Source organism: Peromyscus eremicus, chromosome 5 (assembly GCF_949786415.1).
Source record: "Peromyscus eremicus chromosome 5, PerEre_H2_v1, whole genome shotgun sequence".
Taxonomy (NCBI): Eukaryota; Metazoa; Chordata; class Mammalia; order Rodentia; family Cricetidae; genus Peromyscus; species Peromyscus eremicus.
The window spans coordinates 105,496,882-105,520,737 of record NC_081420.1 but is presented as its reverse complement, the minus strand read 5'-3'; positions in this window follow the sequence as shown (position 1 = coordinate 105,520,737).

Genomic DNA, 23,856 nt, shown 5'->3' with positions numbered 1-23,856 from the left:
GTCTAGCCATGTGTCTTGCACAAAGCCACGATCCAATGAACACAAACACAGTATTTCTCAAAGTGTATTTCTCATGACACCTACATAGCATCTGGGCTTCCTGGGAGCTTCTTGGAACATAATTATCAGATCCCATCCCAGGCCTGTTGGATGGGAATCCCTAGGGACAGACATCAGACTATGGTTATTACTTAACAAGCTTCCCAGAGATTTTTACTGGGAATCTACAACAGTAAGATGTATGTTATTGTCCCTGACTACAGATGACCAGTGAGAGGGCCATGGAACACCAGCATCTTGTTCAGTTTATAAAGCTAGCTCTGGTTCATGAATTCAGTTTGCAGTCTTTATTTTTCACAAACCTGTGCACCATCAAATAGATTTACGCAGACAATAATGAAATACTTCCAGAGAGCCAAGCACGGTTCAGGCTCATACCAACACACCAAGCTAAATTTCACCCCCTCATTTCTCTAGATATCAATTAGAAGAGGAACCAGAAAGGAAAAAGAAAGTTGGTACTGGAAGCATAAATAAAGAGCTTATGGAAATGTGTAGCATCTGGAACTCTTTATGGACACAATGGTAGGTATTTCTCAAAAACAATGTGCTAAATTCTATTATCTTGTTTAATCAGCCAAACAGCTGTAAGGAAGCATTATTACTATGCACAGTGCCATGATCAGGAAGCTTAAGGGAACAGTCCAGGCTCTCACAGTGAGTGAAACATCAGCCAAGTGTCTAATTTCTCATTATTGAGCCCTATCCTGGGAAAGTCCTTTGTCCCCATCTAAACTCATGAGGCAAGCAGATACCAAGCACCAAGCTAAGCTACTGGGCTTAGTTTCTTCTGCAAGTGTGTGTAATTGATTAACAACATCCCATAAAACAGAGAATGTTAATACCTATAAGCTAATGTTACAGTGTAATGATCATTAGAACAGCGATCAACATCACCTGAACACTTTAATGTATTACTGATGGCTTTCCATAGACTTAAAGGAAAACATGCCTCAACAGCCAATCCCAGGAGGACACAAAAGAGACACAGTATGATTAATAAAGCAGTCCATTTAAATGGGTTATTGTGCCTGGAAAGGGGTTTTCACCTCACTCTGAGCTCTCAAACTGATATCAGAAGATCCTGTACATACCACCCATGTCCTGCCTGGCTGACAACGGATAATTTCATAGTTGAACCAAGATTTAGATTCAGAAGATGGATCACCTATCTACTCCTTTCTCCAAGGCCACTTCTGTCCTTTCTTTTATTAGTAAAGGTTCAGTCATAAGACAAAAGCCAGTTTGGTTTTGTTAGTCATCTTTCTGTTCTTGAGACAAAATACCTAAAACAATCATTTTGAAAAGAGAAAAAGGTTGTATGAGTAACAGTCTTAGAATTTCAGTCCAGGCTTCAGGCCTCACTGCTCTGGGCCTGTGGTGGCTCTACTTACCATAGCAGAGCACACAAGAAAGGACAACTTACTTTATGGCAGCCAGGAAGCCAAGGACAGATAACAATGGGGTAGGGTCACAATACCTCCCCTTCAAAATCCCCAGTTGCCTAACTTCCTTCCACTGGACCCCTGCATCTAAAGGTTTCACCCCATCCCAGCAGTGCTGGAGGCTGGACTCCAAGCCTTTCACACATGGGGCAAGATCTGAACTGTAGCACTAGGTGTTTAAGCTGATAGGATTTAACACTAGGAACAAAGCAGGTAACACACTGAGTCAGCTGCAGAAAGCAGTCGCTATGGCTAGGGCTGGGAGGGCAGGACTCTCAGCAGCTTCAGACTGAAGAGGTGATGCTCACCCGCTGGGGCAGGCATCTCAGCAGGCTGTGACTACTAAAGCAATTGCATGGTATACAAGGCTGATGGGAGAAGAGCTGCTCCATCAGGGAAGGGTGCAATACAGGACCAGGAGCTGACAGGAAGCCCAGAGGAAGGGGGCACTGGAGTCTCTTCTCCTCAAGCATTTCTACATTAAAACTGGCTGTGGCATCAGTAAGCACTTGAGGTTTGGGTTTTCTCTGACACTTTGCAATGTGCCAAATATGAAACCACAAACAAACAATATTGCTTTCACACATCTGAGTACCTGTCCTATGCTGATGCACTTGTTACCTCATCTGGTTTTTCTCAATGCCCCATGATCATTTTCACTCTAGCTGAGGCTACTGACTCTCCCCTGAGAGGGGAGATGACAAGACTGCCTACAGCCACACACCTATCTCATCCCTGCTTGAAAACATCTTTGGGAAGCCCTCACCCCAGCTCATACATGAATCTTGGTAAAAAGTTGGCACCTGGCACTTACCAGAGAATGTCTACTGGACACGATGCTCCAGTGCCCCTGTGTCAGTTACTTGGCCAGAACTATGACCAAAATACCTAAAAGAACAAGCTAAGGGAGGAAGCATTCAGTTCTGCTCCCTGATTGAGGGGGTCCGGTCCATGTTTTCTTGGCCCCATGTATTTCAGTAAAACACCATGGAGCAGGTAAGGGAGGGAAGCCCTTCACCTAATGACAGATGGGAAATAAGGAGAGGAGGTTCACTGAAAGGTCTGGCTTTCTCCTTTTTGCCTTTTATTCTGTGTAGAGTCTCCAGCCTATGGGATAGTACCACCCACATCCCCCCCCCACCAGGGGGGATCTTCTTTTCCCTAGTTAAAGCTCTCTGGAACTGCCTTCACTGACACTCTCGGAATCCTAAACCCAATCAGGTGGTTTTGCAAAACTGGGCTGAGGAGATGGCTCAGTGGTAAATCCAGAGTTCAGATGTCCAACACCCACCTAAGTGCTAGCTGGGCTTGGCTGCCCATTTGAGATCCCAGTATTTAAGAAGTCTAGACAAAGGATTCTCCAGATCAAGCTAGCAGGCTAAATTAGCAAATTTGGTGAGTTCTGTATGGTGATATTTTATTTGTATTAAAATGTTATTTGTATGTTAATAAATAAAGTTGCCCGGGGGTCAGAGCTATTAGCAAGCCATAGGAAAGCAGGGCAGTGGTGGCATACGCTTGTAATCCCAGCACTTGGTAGGCAGAGCTAGGTAAGTCTCTGTGTGTTCAGGAATACAGCCATTATTGGATACACATGCCTTTAATTTCAATACCAATCATGGAAAACCTGGAGGTCTGTACAGACAGGCCGTGACGAGGCGGTCATGTGGTTGGGTTTACAACCAATGAGAAGGCAGAACAGAAATTCTATATAAGGACTTTAACACAGAAAGTAGCTCTGGTTCGGAGAGGTAGGACCACCGCAGGAGGAAGGGTAAGGTTTTAGCTCTTAGCTCTGACCTCTTGGCTTTCTTCTTTGCATTGGTTCCGTGTTTCTTATTTAATAAGAAGTTTGGTTACATCTACAGTTCTGCGTTCAAATGAGAGACCTTGCCTGCATACATAAGGAGAGTAATTGAGAAAGATTTCTGACATCAATATCCGGTGCCCACAAGGTTATATGTATGTGTCTACATGAGCACATACATGCACCTGTACACACACATATTTACCCATGCACATTCAAACTCACACACCATATACATATATAAACACACATTTAAAAAAACCCTCAAGATTATCTATTATAGGCAAATATGACACAGAGTGCCCTCCTCCCCCAAAACACATTCCAGGAAGTACATGAGGCAGCTGTCAAAGTGTATCCTTGTTGCATGCATCACAACAAAATGCCCTGAAGCATCTTCCACAGTGATTGGTCCTAAGAGATGCTCTAGGGAAAAGTCTTGTCTTGTTAAATGCATCTGGGAGATGTACTGACGCCATCCCCTCTTGGAGGGTCACTTAACAGGTTGGCATAACGAAGGCTCTAAGAGAAAAACAATGGCCTGCAGTGGAAAAAAAGTTATTTGATTTGGTTCAGTTAAGTGTTTTGCAAACTTATGCCTCCAGTTTTGTCTGCCTACAACATTTATTAATATTCTATAGACACAGTGTTTTGTATTACATACATGGAGTTATTTCTCTAGGGAAGGAGAGGCTTGGGTGGGACAGACAGAGGAAAGGGTAGTGTTGTCCTTCTCTAGAGCAGACATAAGCCATGATCTCTGAGCTCAGAGGCAGGGAGGTTGGGGACACTCTGGGATGCTGGAGATCCTGAAGTTCAGAGGGGAGCACCATCACTGAAAAGGAATGATGTCAACATGTAATTGGTTGTGCAGATCCTAATGGAGAGAACAGAGACAAGGAGACAGGAACACAGTGCATCTGGGAAAGCCTCACTAATTATCTCAGACAGCAGCTTTTTAACCTGATGCCCTTTGAAATGCTTGCTGCATGGCATCTTCAAGTCTCAGTCAACGTGTATAACTGATGAAGGATTAATATGCAGGCATATTAAAAAGTCATACAAATCAATAAAAAAAGAAAGAAAAACAACCCAATGCAGCAATGGGAACAAGAAAGGAGGGAGAAAATCACAAAAGGCAAAAAAAAAAAAAGTCAACAAACACAAGAAAAACAGAGAATATACTCATCTTGCCAATAATCAGTGGAGTGTAAATTAAATTTTTTTTAAATATTTTCATGAATTATCTAAAACTCCATATTGATGAAGGTGAGTCTTGATGGTAAACTTGATTGGGTTAAGAAGCACAAGGACATGAATAAAACACACCTCTGTGTGTGTTTGTGCGGGGATCCCCAGAGTGGTACTGAAAAGAGAGTGACGAACCTGAGTGAAAACAGCTCCATGCCACAGCTTGGGAGATGGAGGGAATAAAGAGGAGCCTTTCTCTTTAGAAGGCCTGACAGTGCTTGCCCTCTCTCTCTCTCTGTTTCCTGACTGCCATGATGTGAGCTGCCTGCCTGGCTCTACCATGCTTTCCACATGGTGATGGGAGCTGCCTGGCTTTACCACACCTTCCATACCAGGATGAACCAGAATCTCAGAAAATCCTTCCTTTTTTAGGTTGTTTCATCCAGATATTTTGTCACAGCTATAAGTAATTCTGACTAGCACTCTGTTGAATAATTGTAATGCTATAAAATGATGGCCCATGTAGACATTTTGGAGAATAATACGTTCATTAAAATGTAAACTGTGTGTACCACTTCCATGCCGACAGTTTTGCTTATTTGGTTCTATTGTAGATAAATGAACAGTGAGCTATAAGGCTGCTATGTTAATTTTGCATTACTGCAACAAAATGTTTGAGCTAAGTCAAATTTAAAGAAGAAACATTTAGTTTGGCTTATACTTTTACAGGTTTCGGGCCATAGTACTTGATTCTGTTGCCCTTGGGCCCATGACCAGTAAGATCAATTTCAGGGAACTCATACTGAGGCAAGTTATTCATTTCATAATAGCTAGAAAGCACAGATTGATGGATAGTTCAGGGTGTAAATACAGCCTTTAAATGCACACCTATGATGGCCTGACTTTTCTTAGGTACCACCTCCTGAAGATTCCACTGCTTCCTATAGCACAGCAGACTTGGGACCAAGTCTTTAGAACATGACACTGAGAAACATTCAAGAGCTAAACAAGAAAAGCTGTCCCCTTCAGCATGGTTTGTGATTTCCCTGAATGAAAAATGATCCAAAGCTCCAATACTATGAAATGCCAAGTGATCATTTAAATGCTTGAATTTCAGGTGTGCGTATTCTAAGAGTGTAGAGTGACACAGCAACACATCACCATGTACAAGACACCAATGTGTTTACACACAAAATAATGATTGTGTCATATTATAAGAAAAAGACTGGAGGGAACGCCTTGGATGTCAGCAGCTGCCTTAGGATGGAGTAGTTCTGGAGTTAAAGCATCAAAGAAGATCCACACTTTGTCTTTGATATTTGACGCTCTCTAATGAGAACATAGTTGTATGTGCTAAGATGATTTATAAAGCGAAGCAATTTTAAGTGAAACTGTAAATCAGTATATGGTGTAATAGAGTCAGACTTCTCTTTCAGCTGACAGGAAGCAAAGAGAATAGAACATCTGTGGATGGCTAGGAGGGCTGTTGTGCTTCCTGTGTAGAACAGCCAAGTCTGCATGAAGAAGGAAAACATCTTTCCTAAAGTATATACTGTCTACCAGACTCAGTGTGAGAGACTTCGTAAATAGACACTCACCTGTTTTTCTCCAAGCCCTCGTGGTTCAATATCACTACACTGCAGTTGAAGAGACATCAGTTTGTTTTTGGAAAAAAACAAACAAACCATGGTCCGAAATTCAGATGTTCTTGGAGATACACACTAAGGTCCAAAAGCTACTGATGTATATTTTTGTTTTAGAATATTATTTTAAGATGCGTTACATTTCTTTATGCTATGGAATATTTGTTTAATGATGCAAAGATGTGTTGCATTCTTTTATGTTTCATTTGTTTAACTCTGTGAACCTGTGTTACTTTGCCTGCCTAAAACACCTGATTGGTCTAATAAAGAGCTGGATGGCCAGTAGCTAGGCAAAAGATACAGTAGGAGGGGCTGGCAGGCAGAGAGAATAAATAGGAGAAATCTAGGCTCCAGAGAAGGGAGGGGAACAAGAAAAGGAGGAGAGGAGGACACCAGGGGCCAGTCACAGCCACATAGCCAGCCATGGAGTAAGAAGGGAAGAAAGATATATAGAATAAAGAAAGGTAAAAAGCCCAGAGGCAAAACATAGTTTAAGAGAAAGGGGATAATTTAAGTTAGAAAAGTTGACTAGAAACAAGTCAAGCTAAGTCCAGGCATTCATAAGTAAGAATAAGTCTCCATGTATATATTTGGGAACTGGGTGGTGGACCCCCAAAGAGTAAAAAAAAAAAAAAAAAAAAAGAAAGAAAGAAAAAAATATTAACCGCATATCAACTACATATTTTCCAGTAGTATTCTTCTGTAACAATTATACCATGTTTGTATATGGAAAGTATCGAATAGACAAATCAATTTTAAAAAAGGAGGAACAGCCCTATATGGAAAGAGGTATGCAAAAAGAGGTAGAAAATCTAAAAACAAAAAAAAATCAGTCAATAAACATAAGAAAACACATTCATCTTAACAGTTATTGGTGGAATACAAATTTAAGCAGGAAAATTGTTGTTTTTCTTTTTATTAGATTGGCCAAAAATAAATTTAGTCTGGTGATACAGAATACTGGAGTGCTGTAAATGTCCTTTTCCACTTTGGAGAACAAACTGACAATTATAATTAAAATTTAAAACATGCATTGTCTCTTTCCTGACCATTTCATTTCTTACAATCAGTTATAAACAGACAGTGAAATTGAAGGCTCCCTGCTCATGTGCCTACCTAACTAGCCTAGCTCCTGTCTAGTATCCACTACCTCAACTAGTTGTATTTATATGAGTGACTCTTAACTGGAAGTGAGTTTGTTCCCTTGGGGGATGCTTAGCAATGCCTGGAGACACTTAGAGTCATCTAAACTGAAGGGAGAGGGATACTGCTGGCATCTAGTGGGTACAGGCTAAGGATGCTGTTAATATTCTGTAGTGCACAACACAGCCCTTCACAGCACAGGATTTGCTTAGCCCAAATGGTAAAAGCACTGAGAGTGAGATTCCCTAGACTGTACCTATAGGAACTGCATGAAAATCAGTTGTCTTAGGCAAGGTCCTGGCAAGGTCAGCAGAAAGTACCCAACTTACATTTGCTCTCTGAACTTAGATTTACCCAGTTCCTACAATCAGATAATCTAAGCAGTGAAAAATTATTGCTCACTGCCCTTTGGACCAAAGTCATTCATGTTCTCTCTGCAGCTTCTTGGGAAAATAAATAGGAGGGCAGAAGAGCCTAATCCTATGGAAGATAATATTGCTGCAGCCAAGGTAATGTCTAAAGAAAGGAGGGGGGAATAGTATCCTTGATTTTTTTCTTTCACCGCAGAAAAAGCTTATAATAGTCCTAACCCATTAGACTAGGAAAGTGCAAGGAATATTAATAAGTAAATAGAAATAGCCCATGTTGTGTTTGGAGTCTGTTCTTTTTTTTTTCTGATCAGATAGCATTTGGATTTGAAGATCTGTTTGGATAAATATTCTTTCTGAGCATTGATCAACTCTCCTTTCAGGATGGATTCTTCTCATTTTCTGCCTTTTAAAGTCTATTTCCACTAGTGAAAAGGTGCCAGCGATAATTAAAGCCTAATTCTATCTCTGCATTCATTACGGAAGAAAAAAAAAAACAGAATACGATCTGTAAAGCTTTCAGAAATAATAGTCTCCATATCTTCCCAGAATAACAGTGATTTCAAATAGATAAGGGACACAGGAGAGACATCCAAAATGCATGAAATTAATTGCTGTTTTTAAAGAAGCTGTTTAAAATGCAGCCATTAATTGACCTATTGTTGGAGACAGTTTCCACTCGGTTAATAGCCACTCTTTTTAGACATGCAAAGACAGATTTCTTGCCTTTGATAGTAGAATCAAGTGATGGAGAGCACTATGATTTGGGTGGTACACAGTATGACAACATAGCCAGATGGGGTTTCATGAGCTACTGTTTAAACTCCATACAGACAGTGTCATCAGTGGTTCTGAGAAATTGGCTTCCAAGCTGTCCTAAGCCAGACGCATCTCTTACTCAGTGGGTAGATTGTGTCTGGAGAGAATTTCTCTTGGAGATTGATGTCTTTTGGGAAGCATGGTGCTGTGGCCAACTATTCCTATTCACTGCTCTAATGAGCAAGCTAGGAGTCATCACTGTCTCTCCTCTGTCCCCACTCACTGACCATCTCTGTGACTAGAAAGTTCATGACCTTGAAAGCTGGGAGTCTTAGTGTTTATATAAACTTGCATGTGACTTCAACATCAATCTATGAAATACCAATCCCATACCCACTCCATACCCAACTCCAATCCCCACCTTTTCTGCTGCCCTTGTATTGGAACGTTGACATATTGAGAGAGCATTGACTCTGCTCTTTCAGACTGAAATAAATTTGTGCAAAAAGAACCAACTGTGGAAGTCTGGATTTTCTTTATCATAGAGTTGGGAGTTGAACTTAAAAGTTTCCCCAAATCCCTCCTAATTCACAGTGCTGGGTGCTGGGTGTCATATTCTTTGAGCCATAACTAATGCCTCAGAAATTGGTGTGCCATTCTTCCAAAGGCAAAGACAACAAAACTTGCTAGCTCTGGTTATTTGTCCTTGTTGCTTCAGTTTTTCTATAGTCTTTGCCTAGACCATGAAACAAGAGTCCCTGTTCCTTATGTCAGAGTATGTGCCAGATCATCATGGGTCCTTGCATGCGAATTTCCCCTCAAAGAAATATACATCTTCATCTTTGTTTGCTTCCAATTGCTGTGGTAAAGACCTTGACCAAAAGTAACCTGGGCAGAGAAGGATTTATTTCACCTTACAACTTACCATTCATCATGAAGAGAAGTCAGGGCAGAAACTCAAGGCAGGAACCAGGAGGCAAGAACTGAAGTGGATTGGCGTGGAAGAGTGCTGCTTGCTGGCTTGCTCCCCTTAACTTGCTCAGCTTGCTTTCTTATGAATTCTAGAACCACCTAAACAGGAATTGCATTGCTTTCAATCAACTTCCCCACCAATCATTCATCAAGAAAGTGCTTCTACAGTTCAATATAGTAGGAGCATTTTCTCCATTGAGGTTTCCCTCTTTTCAGATGACTCTAACTTGTGTCGAGTTGACAAAACTTTAATCAACACACATACTCTAATTCTCTTAACTCTTCTTTAAACTCTTTCCCCTCCTCTGCACAACTACAGCAGCATATCTTTCTCTCTTTCTTCTTCCTCCTCGTCTTCCTTTTCTTCATTTGGCAAAGAAAATAAATAACATCATCCCAATGATGCTACATAGTAAGCCAGCAAATCAAAGCATCTAGTCATGTGACTCTCAGAGCAAGTTCAGCTCCTCCCACTATCCAACAGACCATGTTAGTCTATTCAAGGTTTATGCTGCTGCTGAATCTCAGTTTGAACCATATGAGGAAAAAAAAAAAAAAACTCCACAAAAGAACCTCCCACTTTTGGGGGTGTAAAAGGTCAAGTTACTAATTATCCCATAAGCAGATCTTCAACCTAGACTTGAGCTTTAGAAAGCAAGCAGTTGAAATGTGAAGTTGAGGAGTCTTGCTCACAACTGGAGCCCAGCAATCTGGTTTTCAGATAAGGGTTTCCCCTGAGTAACAGACAACTTCTATGCAGACATCATCCTACTCCATCACAACAATTCTGTATCAACCACATTTCTGGCATGGAAGGTACCAAAGAGAGATGTCATGCCTCCATCATCCATGGAATTGCTTTTGGCTCTGGGAAAGGAAGTTCGCTAGAAGGTTCCCTGACTTGGAGAACTCTGTGGGTATACGAGTCATATTAGCTTCTGAGAATTACAAGTAAGTCTCTTCCTTTCCCATACCTTGTTCCTCCAACTCTCCTCCCAAATGAACCACTAGTTATTAGGGGTTAAAAATAACATTCAAACCTTTCTCATGATCTGCTCCAGAAGAAATCCAGTGGCTTCACCATACTGATATTCTATCAAACACCTCAAAGTTGGCTCTGTGAATGTGTCCCTTGGTTGATACTAATTAAGGTGATTTTTACATACAGGAACACTTAACCAACTAAATCAATCTACCACGCAGAAGGAGAGTGAATAATGATACAGAAACCAAGAAAAATACCCTTGAGTATTAGAGTAAGGATTGTCACATCTTAACTAATGCCCAAAAAGAAATTCTTCACAGCCTCTGACAGCACCATTTTTAAAACTTAATATCTGCTCTCAATCATTTCTCATATGCTTCCAATAAAATTTGTTGGTTGCTTTTCTAGTGCATATTATAATATGTACCATCTGAAGTCAGGTGCTAAGTACTGCCTGTATGGACGACTCCCCATTTTGTATTCCAATCACTTGCTTTCTAAAACTGCATAATCCAAACTGAAGATCTGATCATGAGACAAACAATTATTTTCTTTTTTAAAAATATTTTTATTTTAAAATTAATTTAATTTTACATATCAGCCACGGATTCCCCTGTCCTCCCTCCTCTCACCCACCAGCCTTTGCCCCCAATCCATGCCCCATTCCCACCTCCTCCAAGGCAAGGTCTCCCCTGGGGAGTCAGCCCAGCCTGGTAGATTCAGTTGAGTCAGGTCCAGTACCCTCCTCTCTGCACCAGCACTGAGCAAAGTGTCTCAGCATAGGCCCTGGGTTCCAAAAAGTCAGCTCATGCACCAAGGACAGGCCCCGGTCCCTACTGCCTGGGGGCCTCCTAGACAATTCAAGCTAATCAACTGTCTCACTTATCCAGAGGGCCTGGTCCAGTTCCATGGGGGCTCCTCAGCTATTGGTTCACAGTTCGAGTGTTTCTGCTAGTTTGGCTATTTTTCCCTGTGCTTTTTCCAATCATGGTCTGGATATCTCTTGCTCATATAATCCCTCCTTTCTCTCGTTGTTCTTACAACTCAAAGACTGGGAGGTCCCTTTATGGACTTTTCTTTCCTTTTGTAGTTTCAATTGAGGCTCCTAAAAGGTATAAGCTTTAAGTAAAATAGCCCAGATTTGTTGGACAGCAGGAGGTGCTGAACTTTCTCTGGGACTCACGTGTTCAAGCTCTTTCATTTAGTGCCTTTCTGTATCAGATTGGAAGATCCAAAGAGTAAAGTTTGGAAGGGAAAAAGAAAGGCAGAGCTAGCTTAAAAAGAAATGATGGAGTTTAGGGAGGGAGAATATACCAGGAAGAGATGCCTTGAGGTTGATGCAGGAACTGTTCACCAGGCTGGGTTATTTATACACAGAAGTACCCTGTACATGCAAAAACAAAACAGGGGGTGAGGCACACATAAAAAGAAGATTCTGAATCATCATAGAATAAATGGACCAAATACTCTAGTAAAGAAAGTGTGAAAGATCCCAATATCTTTCCTGCTTTCCCCCTGCACATCTGTGATCCCATCTCCTGTAATATCTGTTTCGTTCTTTATTGGTGCCAATGCAAATTTGAAATTCTAATATGATGTTTAATATGTCTCCTTTTCTTATACACATTTGAAAGTAGCTTTGTAAAATAGTTCCCTGTGCCTTTTCCAGATATTGTTAGTCTTATTTGTATATTCTCCTCCCCTCTCCCTCTTTGCCAGCCTCCCACCCCCATTCCCAGTTACCCTTCCTCATTGAGAGAGAGAGAGAGAGAGAGAGAGAGAGAGAGAGAGAGAGAGTTTACAAACTATTTCCTACAATAATTATCTCTTCAGTCTCTTCTCTATTTATTATCTATTTTAATTTATTTCTGTTCTTCCCCATTTACATTTCTCTGTTCCTGAGTTGGTTTTGGGTTCTCAGCCTTAAATTGACTGAACAGTTTACTTTCATTGCTTCTTACTTAATACGGAATTGACTTGCATTTATCCTTGAAGAACAGTGTAGGCAGTACACCATGTATCACTAGAATATATTCTTAGCTTCGTTTTATACCTAAATAATTGGTAATGGTAATGTAGAGACCATTATTATGTAACTTCAATTTTGAGTGAAAAAAATTATTTCCATTGTTATTTGCTTTTATTTTTAGTTATTTACATAGTTCATCTTATAAAATATTTAAAGAATGTATTATGCAGCAGGCTATGGTGGCTCACACCTTTAATCCCAGCACTCTGAAGACAGAGGCAAGCAGATCTTTGAGTTCGAGTCCAGCCTTATCTACATAGTGAGTTCCAGAACAGCCAGGTCCAACAGAAAAACTTTTCTCGAAAACAAACCAACAAAAATAATTTATTATACTTATTTCTGTGACTTAGAATAAGGCATACTTTTATAAATCTTCTACAGAAGTTTAAAGAACATTTTTCCTTATATAAACCCAGCTTATTATTTTAGTAAAACACATACCTGTAATCCCATCTCTTAGGAGGCTGAGGCAAAGAGGATCATGAAATTGAGGCTAACCTGGCCTGCATACTCATGTTTTTGTATAAAAAAGAATAAATAAATAATAGATTGACTCGACTCATGTACTTATTACTTCCAATGTCTTCTACCTGCTGAGGTTGAGAGGAGTGTTTCATTCTCTCCTAAAATAAACATGTTTCTGTAAATTTCCCCTTTTATTTCTAACATTTCTAGAGTTATATATTTTGATGTAGTGTTATTCAGCACATAAATTTTCATGACTGTTTGATCCTCACTGGGGACTGTAAAAGGACACCCTTTGTCTCCTTTAATATTATTTGGCTTGGAATAAAGTCTGAACTAATGTTACCAACCCTGTTTCCTGTGATTTTGCATTTGCTTATAACATTTTAAATTCGGCTTCCTCTGTTTTTTAGTTTTTATTCAGTACTATTATTGACTACTGAGCATAATATGAAAATCTTGAGATTTTTTTTAGTTGTTAAGAAATATTGTCAAATTTAAAAACATAACCTAAAAAGCTTTCATTGGCTGTCACAGCACTGTATCTGTGTGGCTTTTGGGGGATGGCAGGGCTTGAAGGGCAGCCCTTGGTTTTATGTCACTCCTGGTATAGGGTGGAAGGCCTTAGTGAAGCTAGCCATCAGGTTGTATAGACAAAAGTAGTCTGAGAATACTAGTAAGTGAGACAGAAGCCAAAACCACATACAATCATGGTCCCTGGGATAGTAATATTGTCTATCAGATATGTTTCCATCTGTTTTTCTTCTGAATGCAGCTTCTGGACTCTTGGTATAAAAACAGGGTTGTAGCAGGACTGGCTATTGTAAAAAACAGAGAAACCCATATTATAGATTTTAGAAGCATCCTCTGGTCCAGTGCATGTTTAGACAAGGACTTTGTGTCCAGTAATGGGTACCAGTACCACATGTGAACAAATCTGCTCCAAGAACTTGGTATGTGCTTGAGCCACATGTGACTTGGGTTTCGCTTATAAAATAAGGACTGAGTGACATTTTTTATATTGGAATCATTTTTTTCCTCTGGTTTTGAAGATTTCCTATTAACTCCCCTCTAAGATGAGCATTTAGCTGGTTGTCGATTTCATCCCCCATCTCCCATCTCATTTTGATTTGATTAACACTGTATGATTGAGAAGCATCTCTTGAGAATTATCTAGGCACTTGCATTCCAACTGGATGGATATTTACCATTTCGATTACGTGGTCACTGTTTGATTTTCTTGAAAGAATTCCTCCTACAACAGTGTCTCCATTTTAACTCATTTAAGTCAGTTGCTTATGATGGAAAGCTCATAGTAGGTTTTATCTCCTTCATAGAAGCATTTATGGAAAGCCTATTTATCAAGTTTTTCCAGGTGCTGTTTTCATGGTGTGTAGTGTGTGTGTGTGGGGGGGGGAGTGTATGTGTGTGTGTGAGTGTGTGTATGCATGTGTGTATGTATGTATGTGTGTATATGTATGTGAGTGTGTTGAGTGAGTGTGTGAGTGTGTGTGTGTTGAATGAGTATGTGAGTGTGTGTGTATGTATGTACGTGTGTGTGTATATGTACGTGAGTGTGTGTGGGTGTGTATGTGTGTGTGAGTGTGTTGAGTGAGTGTGTGAGTGTGTGTGTTGAATGAGTATGTGAGTGTGTGTGTATGTATGTACGTGTGTGTGTATATGTACGTGAGTGTGTGTGGGTGTGTATGTGTGTGTGAGTGTGTTGAGTGAGTGTGTGTGAGTGTGTGTGTGAGTGTGTGAGTGTGTGTGTGTGTGTGTGTGTGTGTGTGTGTGTGTGTTATCTATATGGACTGTTAGTGTTACCTCTCTCATCACTGTGACTATACACCTGACAAAGCCAATTGAGGATGGCGAGATTCAAACCGTCTTACTGTCTGAGGGGACCCTGTCTGTCATGGCAGGGAAGCTATGTCAAGGCTGGAGTCTGAGGTGCCTGGTCACACAATATCTCTGGTCAGGAAGCAAAGAGTGGACAAACAGTGCAGCTGAATGATAAAATTCAAGATCTTTCCTGGTGGTGCACTTCTCCTAGCAGGGGCTCTTCAGCCTAAAGTTTCCACAGCCTTCGAATACGGCTCCATGGGCAGGGAACTCCATGTTCATCCACATGAATCTCTATGGGGCATTTTATAGTCCAACTACAACAGTAACAAAGTTCACATCAGTTGTTACAGCTAGCAGAGGTTGGATAATTTAATAGCAAAGGTTTTTTAGCTCACGTTTCTAAAGCCTGAGCAAAACAGTAGGATGGTGTTGTCATCTTCCCACCCCTTGGAGAGGACCTACTATGGCAGCATGGCACAGACATGGAGATCGCACATGTCAAGACAGTAGAAGACAGTACAATCTTGTTTTTACAATAGAACCAGTCCATTGATAACCCATTAATACCTGAGTGACTTAATTCATAAGAATGGGTCCTAATGACTCACTTGAAAATTCTTTTAATATGTGAATATTGAAATTAACTGTCCAATATATGAAATTGGACTGCATGTTCCAATTTCCAATTGGGTGCATATTCAAAACTTAGTAGGTGACCTTGTGACTTACTGCAGCATTTTTGGGTCACAGCCTTTCCTTGAAAATGCTATGCAGGCTATTGCATTTTCTGACATTTTCCACATCCTTTTATTTGTGAATCATTTTTTTATTATCTTCAGTTATAACACAATGGGGGTTTTAATTTACTTATTTAGATGTTCTCAGGTTTATACAAGACTAATGATATTCTTGATAGTGTTGTTTTTCCAACTCTTCCATCTTCATCTTCAAAAGTACCTAAAGTTAAAGCAGGCCGTGCTGTACGTACCTGTAATTGTAGCCCTTGGTAAGCTGAAGGAGGAAGCTCACCCAGAGTTTGACACCATCTCAGACTACATAGTGAGTTTCAGGCCAGTTTAGGCTACAGTGAGACCTTGTGTTGAAAAAGAAAAAAATCTAAGCCCTTAAAAATCCCAGCACTCAGGAGGCAGAAACTCAGTCTCAAAAAAAAGAAAAAAAACATAAATAAATAAATAAATAAATAAATAAATAAATAAATAAATAAATAAAGTGAAACATCTAAAATTTAAATAAATTATGTCTCTTCTCTGTTTCTCTTTCCTTTCTCTTATTCTTTCCTTTGCATCCTTATGACAAATATACTTAATGCATATTTCTGCAAGATACATAGTAAAGGAAGGAGGGAGAAAAAGAGAAAAGGAGGGAGAAGGGGGAACAAAAGAAAGGGAAGACCATTCAGGACACACTTTCAAATTGACCCTCCTCAGCTTGGTGTTGACTCTGATCATCTGTCTACACTGTGGGGAGTATCTCCTCATGGTCTATGACTTGGTCAGTATTATTTCCTTGCAGTTTTCCTTGTTACCTATCTCTGTTTTTCATATCAGTCCATTCCATGATTGTTGTCTGCAAAATGTTTTACATAGTGTTTTGGATTCTAACCTCTTACGTCTTACCAAGTGTCCTATATGTTCTGTGTCCACATACTTATTTCCACTCCTCAATAGATGTTGTCCAGTTGTACCACACACAATTGCTAGCCTGCAGCAGGAAGTTTTCCATTCAGGCACTGAGAACAAAGCAAGTTTATGTTATGTCTTAATCCATCTGTTTCGTTCTTTTCTTTCCTTTTTGGTTTGGTTGGGTTTTTGTTGTTGTTGTTTTGGTTGTGGGTTTTTTGTTTGTTTGTTTGTTTTGTTTTATTTTGAAGACAGGGTCTTCACTAGGCAGCTCTGACTGTCCTGGAACTCACCATGTAGAGCAGGCTGGCCTCAAACGCACAAAGATTTTCTGACTCTGCCTCACAAGTACTGGGATTAAAGGCGTGCGCCACTATCCCTGGCTCTGTTTTGTTCTTTGACACTTTGGATCAATGACATAATGAGACACAGGAGTACCTTTTATTACAAGCATTCATGTCAGTGACTTTACTGCACCTGCCAATGATAGCCCTTTCCCTCTGGGGACTGGCTCCATAGATATAGGGATCCTATCATTGCTTGAGTTTATCTCAGAAGAGTAAACAACCGGAGGACACACAGCAAGATGCAGGATGGCTGTTTCAGTTTCATCTCTCTTGCTGTGATAAAACACCCTGACCAAAAGCAAGTCAAGGGGGGGAAGTTTTATTTCAGCTTACAGGTTACAGTACATCATTGACAGAAGTCAGGGTAAGAACTTAAAGCAGACACCATGGAGAAATGCTGTTCATGGCTCACTAGACTCATGCTTATCTAGTATTTTTACACCTCCCCAAGGAATAGTGCCTTCTATAGTAAGCTGGATGCCCCTTACATTAACTAATAATCAAAACAAGCCCCCACACACATGCCCACAAGACAGTCCGAATAGGGCAAGCTCTCATTTTAGACCACTTTCTCAAATGACTCTAACTTGTATTGAGTTGATAGCTAACACTAAGTTGACAATGGCCAACTGCCCTTTCTAGAAACGTAAAGTAGAAGAGAATGATGGACAGGAATAGGGTGGGGTTGGGACTAAAATGAGAGGCAACTGAAATAAATAAACAAATATTTTTATGGTTGTTACAGATCATGGTTAGTTGAGATACTATAAATGGTGTGTGTGTGTGTGTGTGTGTGTGTGTGTGTGTGTGTGTGTGTGTGTGTTTATTGCTCCAGGAAAGAACTAGTTTTGAAAATCTTGCATTTTTCCTATATGTAAAACAGTTTCACCACCTATTAGTTTTCTTTTGTCCAGATGCTTTTAAATTAGTATCTATTGATCCTGAAATATACTTATTCTCATAGAAAATGAATTAAAGATTCAAGCTCTCTGAGGACAAAGACTATGTGCTTGGCCTGCCAAAATTCCCCATGGCCCAGAACATGTACAATTTTGAGGGAATAAATGAGTGATTAAATAAAGTTTGAAATCGCTCAAACTGGATGCAAATTTAAAACATCAAGGGCAGTCTTCTCTGTGGTATCTATTTATCCTATTTATATGGCTTACAAGACTATTCTTACATTCACGATTAGAAAATCATTCCTCCCAGCATTCAGCATATGGCGATGATTTTAATGAGAATTTATTTTGTTACTTCTCACTGTAATTTTTGATATTTTAATTTCTCATGCGTGGTGTCAAAACTGCTGGAATGAACAGAATGAGCCCCTGGCATGTTTGAAGGTCAGGTTCACATACATGAAGACGGCATGACTGCAGAGGCTTTTTAAAAGGTGTTCTTCTCCTGTGAAAACCATTAAAGGACATTTGGGAAATATGGGGTGGATTCCCATAATCCCAAGGCTACACACGATTGCCACCAACTCCCTCAGCATGCTCCTTTGCAGGAGTCTTTTTCATGTGTATTCTCCATCGTTGTGTGTGAGAAGCCTTTCACTAGCCGAAGCCCAGTGTGAGGGTTGGATTGTGAAACTTAGCAAGAGGGCTGGAATCTACAGATGGGCAGCGTTATTCATATTATTTGTGCTTCCCATTTGGAAAAATAATGACTGCTAGGCAAACTCCTCCACAGTGCCACACCTCAAGCCATGGAGGAGAAATTTGAACCCCTGGAGAGGGTGGAAGTTAGCCAGTTCCACAGAGCAAATCAGAGAAGACATAGCCCAGAGCAGATTGGAGCAAAACAGAATGCCCTTTAAGAATGGCTTTGCATTAATGTTATCTACAATTTACAAGTTAGTGATTCCTAATAGCAGAAACCTATGAAACAGTACAACACATAATCATGGGTCTGACCCATGGAATATTATCATGGGTGACCCTTCACATGTCTGGAGTAGTATGAGAAGAGGGATATTGGATGGGAAAAAAAAAATTCTACCATGGTCTCCTATTCCTTGTTCTCCCTCTCTGTTGTTGATCCACCTGGGATCTCCTGCTCACCCAAGCTCTCTTTCCCTCGACCCTCACCCTTCACTACCCCCACTCATGTCCAGGCTGTTCATGTAGATCTCATTCCATTTCTCTGTCATTGGGCGATCCCTGTGTCTTTCTTGGGGTCCTGTTTTCCAGGTAGCCTGCCTGGTGATGTGAGTAGCAGTCCAATCATCCTTGTTCCACATCTAGTATCCTGCTATGAGTGAATACATACCATGTTTGTCTTTCTGAGTCTGGAATACCTCACTCAGGATGATTTTTTCTAGATCCATCCATTTGTCTGCAAACCTCATGATGTCATTGTTTTTCTCTGCTGAGTAGTATTCCATTGTGTATATGTACCACATTTTGTTTATCCATTCTTCAGTTGAAGGGCATCTAGGTTGTTTCCATGTTCTGGCTATTACAAACAATGCTGATATGAACATAGCTGAACAAGTGCTCTTGTGGTGTGGTTGAGCAATAGGAAGAAGCAAAGTGCTAGAGAGGCTCACAGAAATCCACAAAGATACCCCCACAACAGACTGCTGGCAATGGTCGAGAGACAGTCCGAACTGACCTACTCTGGTGGTGATGGGATGGCCAAACACCCTAATTGTCGTGCTAGAAACCTCATCCAACTACTGAGGGATCTGGATGCAGAGATCCATGACTAGGCCCCAGGTGGATCTCTGGGAGTCCAATTAGCGAGAATGAGGAGGGTTTATATGAGCGAGAATTGTTGAGACCAAGGTCGGATAAAGCACAGAGACATATAGCCAAACGAACGGAAACACATGAAATATGAACCAATGGCTGAGGGGTCACCAACTGGATCAGGCCCTCTGAGTGGGTGAGACAGTTGATTGGCCTGATCTGTTTGGGAGGCAGCCAGGCAGTGGCACCGGGTCCTGTGCTCATTGCATGAGTCGGCTGTTTGAAACCTGGGGCCTATGCAGGGTCCCTTGGCTCAGCCTGGGAGGAGGGGACTGGACCTACCTGGGCTGAGTCTACCAGGTTGATCTCAGTCTGTGGGAAAGGCTTTGCCCTGGAGGAGATTGGAATGGGGAGCGGGCTGGGGGGAAGGTGAGGGGGGCGGGAGGGGGGAGAACAAGGGAATCTGTGGCTGATATGTAGAACTGAATTGTACTGCAAAATAAAAATTTTAAAAAAATGTAAATACAAAATAGGATTAAATAAAAAAAAATTCTAGCTAAGTGAAAACAATTTTCTTGGCAAGTAGAAACTGCACATTTTACCATGTCTTAGCTAGAAAGAAAAAAAACTATAGGTTTTTATTAAGACTCTGCTTTGTAATATTCAAAGGTTACATGAATTATGAGATGCCAACTGTCTAGAAATCTCCATAAAGTTTTCCTTTCAGATTAGGTTTAACCGTGCTAAACCATCCTTTGATTACCTTCATTAAATCCTAAATTAGATCCCACCCTTCACCCTCAGCTCCCATAAAACCTGTTCTGTTAATTATGGAACTCTCAGGCCTAACCCAATGAGACGCAGGTGGAAGATTTCAGTAATGTAGGCAGAGTAGATGAAGTAACTACCACCCACCATACAGAAAAGGGTTCTTCCTTGGTGTGTTCCTGGGTGACTATGTTAACTTTTAAACTTAACTATATAATGTGTTTTTCTGGTTTAGTTCTTGCACATACTAATATAATTACATAACCTATAACATTTATACTCTTCTCTTACTATGACATGTCCACATTCACAAATATGCTCATTGTATTAAATGGTCATCACTTAGGACATTGTATGGCACTCTTCCAGCCACACACCATTGGCATCTGTTTATTCTGTTGTGGGAGAGTGAAATTGAGAGAGTCATCTGGGAAACCTCAAAGTGGAATATTCTCCTGAAAAGTTGAGTTATTCATGCTCAAAAGTCAACCTCTGACACTAGGTGAAGATAGATGTCTCCCCTTGAGAAACAGAAGTCAAACCACCTGACTGGGAGGAATCTGAAGGCATTTTGGAAAAAAAGGAATACTCCAACTACAGACCAGTAAGCTTTCTCTTTTTGAAACAACATTAACAGATGAATCTCCTCTACCATATATAATTTATGTGAAGTTTGGCAATTGTGAGCAAAATGAATAAAAATGATAAGAGGTGCAGCCATATGATATATCATTGGTTAGACCCCTTTCAGAACAGCCTGAGAGAGGAGAGAGGGAAGCGGGTGGACAGGGTGGTATGCGATCTCTAGTTCATAGACGGAGGAGCAGTTGGCAGTGGAACAAGACAACTTTACCACTGACAGTATTTTAACCATGAATTTCGTTATTACGTTTACATTCTCTGCAGACAGTATCACAGACTGTCCATATGCAGGGCAGGCATGCCTTAGTTACCCACCATTGCTATGCCACTCATCTTCATGATATCTTAACCTTCACACTACAACACCCCTAACAATACAAAATAGGATGTAGTAGTTGCTGCTTTGATCCCCCTTTCAAGTATGAGGTAACTGAAATGCAGATCACTTAAACAACAGGCATTTGGTCACACTGCCAAAAGGATGTTGCACATAGTCAAGGTCTGAAAGCAAAGCACGCCCACTCAAAAGCCTACAGTCTGGAAAACCTGATGACTCCAGAGATGATGATGGTCTTCAGTGAGAGATGGAAGAGGAGTTACAAGGTATAGTGAAAGCTTCAGAGTGTGGGCTGGAAATGTAGCTGCAAGGAAGAGAGAGTGCTCACCTACCATGCAGTGACCCCTAGGTTTGGTCTCCAGCATCACAAAGGAAAAAAGCAACAGATTGTTTCAGATTTTCTCAGCCACAAATCTTTGCCTCCCACCTCATTGTATTTTGGCTTTATTAATTAACTTTATTTCACTTTATGTTGGTCACCATCTATTATGGTAACCATTCATGTGTTGAAGCCCCTAATCCAGAGTTTCTCAGAATATAATTGTATTCAGAGATAGGTGATTTAAATAGATAATTAAAACAAAATATGGCCATATAGGTGTGCCTAGCCCAGTTTGAATAGCACCCTTCTGAAAAAAGAAAATTTGACAGAGTATAGAAGGATATCCTATAAGCCAGGAATGGAAATGCCCCCTGGCCCCACACCACCACCAGAGAACCAAACTCCCTTAACACCTTCATTCTAATTTCTTGCTTCCAGGGCTAGGAGAAAACAAGCTTTCTAGTTTAAGCCACCCAGTCTCCGTTTTGTTATGACAGTCCAAGCAAACTAATGCGCCATCATTTGGACTCACATGAAGGTGGGGCAAGCATGGGTATCTCGCCCATGCTGAGTCCTGATAAAAGTTAGTTGCTTAGGAGGGCACTGTAATAGCTCTTTCCGTGTCTCTAGAGCAGTTTGAGTGAAGAAAGGCAGGACAGTGTTATTTGAACTCAAAGTTGAGGTAAGGTGGACATTCCCCTAAAGTACCCCCACACACACACACACACTTTCCCTTTGTCTTTGTCAAGTGGGATTTCCCTAGAAGATTGTCATGAAATGAATCCTGGCTGCCTCTGGCAGAGACAAGCTCTCCGTTAGGGAGCTACTGAATCAGGGCCTTAACCAAACATGAAATGACAGAACTGTCTCCAGCAGAGGATTAATTGAGCCAACTCAAGGCAAACACAACGTATTTTGGCATTACTTTTGACAGATGGAAATAAAACAAACATTAGCGACTGGATTGTAGCTAACAATATGCAAAATTAAAGAAGGCACCTTTTTCACTCTGTCTAGAAGCCCACTGGCTCTTCTTATAAAATCTGAGGAAGAAGAAAGACAGAGCCATTTGTCGCACTATACAACCAGTTAGCACATGCAAACGAGGGGAATTAAAAGGCTTTGCATTCAGGGGAGGGAGTAGATATTTGACACATATATTTATTAAGGAGACTGGACTGGAAAATAACACTGCTGTATTCATCAGAAATGGTGTGGGAAACATTTAAATAACACAAGAGAGTGTTCACAGGCAGCCCAAGCTGCTTACAAATGGAAACCTGCGGTCTAAGTATTTTTTTATTTGAAGGTTAAATTTTCAATTAATTTTTTTTCAGCTTGCTGCCATCCTTTCCAAGCATCACTGTTAATTGCTATATAAGGACGTCTCTCACTGTTTGAATTCTGGACATAGGAACCCGAAGCTGTCAGCCGTCTAATGGGCATCAGAGTATTGGGGCAGAAATCAAAATTACCATGTAAAAGCTGAACCAAAATGTCAGACTTGAGACACCAACAGACTAGTTAAAACTCCCTGATTTTTTTTTCCATTTGCTTAATATCTTATATCTTAGTCTATTTATAATGCTATAGAGAAATACTCAAAGTTGGGTAATTTATAAATAATATGTGTTTACTTCTTAGTGTTTTGGAGGTTGGTGAGTCCAAGGGCAAGACACTAGAAAGTTTGATGTAGGGTGCCTCGCTTCTGCTTATATTCTGCTTATACGCTGGACCTTGGATGCTATGTTCTTATACAGCACAAAGGCAAGAGTTAAGTCTTTCACAATTAGGTGAACCTAATCCACTCATGACCTAACTATCTTCTAAACCCTCCTCTCTTACCACTAGAGTATTGGCAACTCAGCTTCAATATATGAATTTGGATGACACACTCTGACAAAGCACTCAGCTTTAAGAACTTCCATCTCTAAATTCTAGACATTGTTGAAATGAGCAAATTGGAGCTAAATAGTCAAGCTTAGGCGGTTCTATAAGACAGTGGATTCACATGGGTTAAGGAACCACTTGTATTCTTTAAGATGCAGCATGAGGAACTTGGCTCTGGCTGGAAGGAGTTTATCTACTGCTAGGGTTGGGTTAACTGCTACAGGGGGCTCTCTTCTCAACTTACTTACTTCTCTTACTCTTACTGTCTGAGCTATAAGAACTTAGGACAGACTTAGCTGATTAAGAATGGGGTTGGCATTTAACAGGAGAGAAATTATGCCTGGTCCTGTGAACTTAAACAATTTAATACACTGAGTCCAAAGGGAGCTGCCCAAGTGCATATAGATCATCTACTGGAACATGGACAGCCTATCAGTGGCTAATCCTCCAAAGAAAAGGGACTTTCCCTCTCCTAGTCACCATCAGTTTACAATGACTCCTC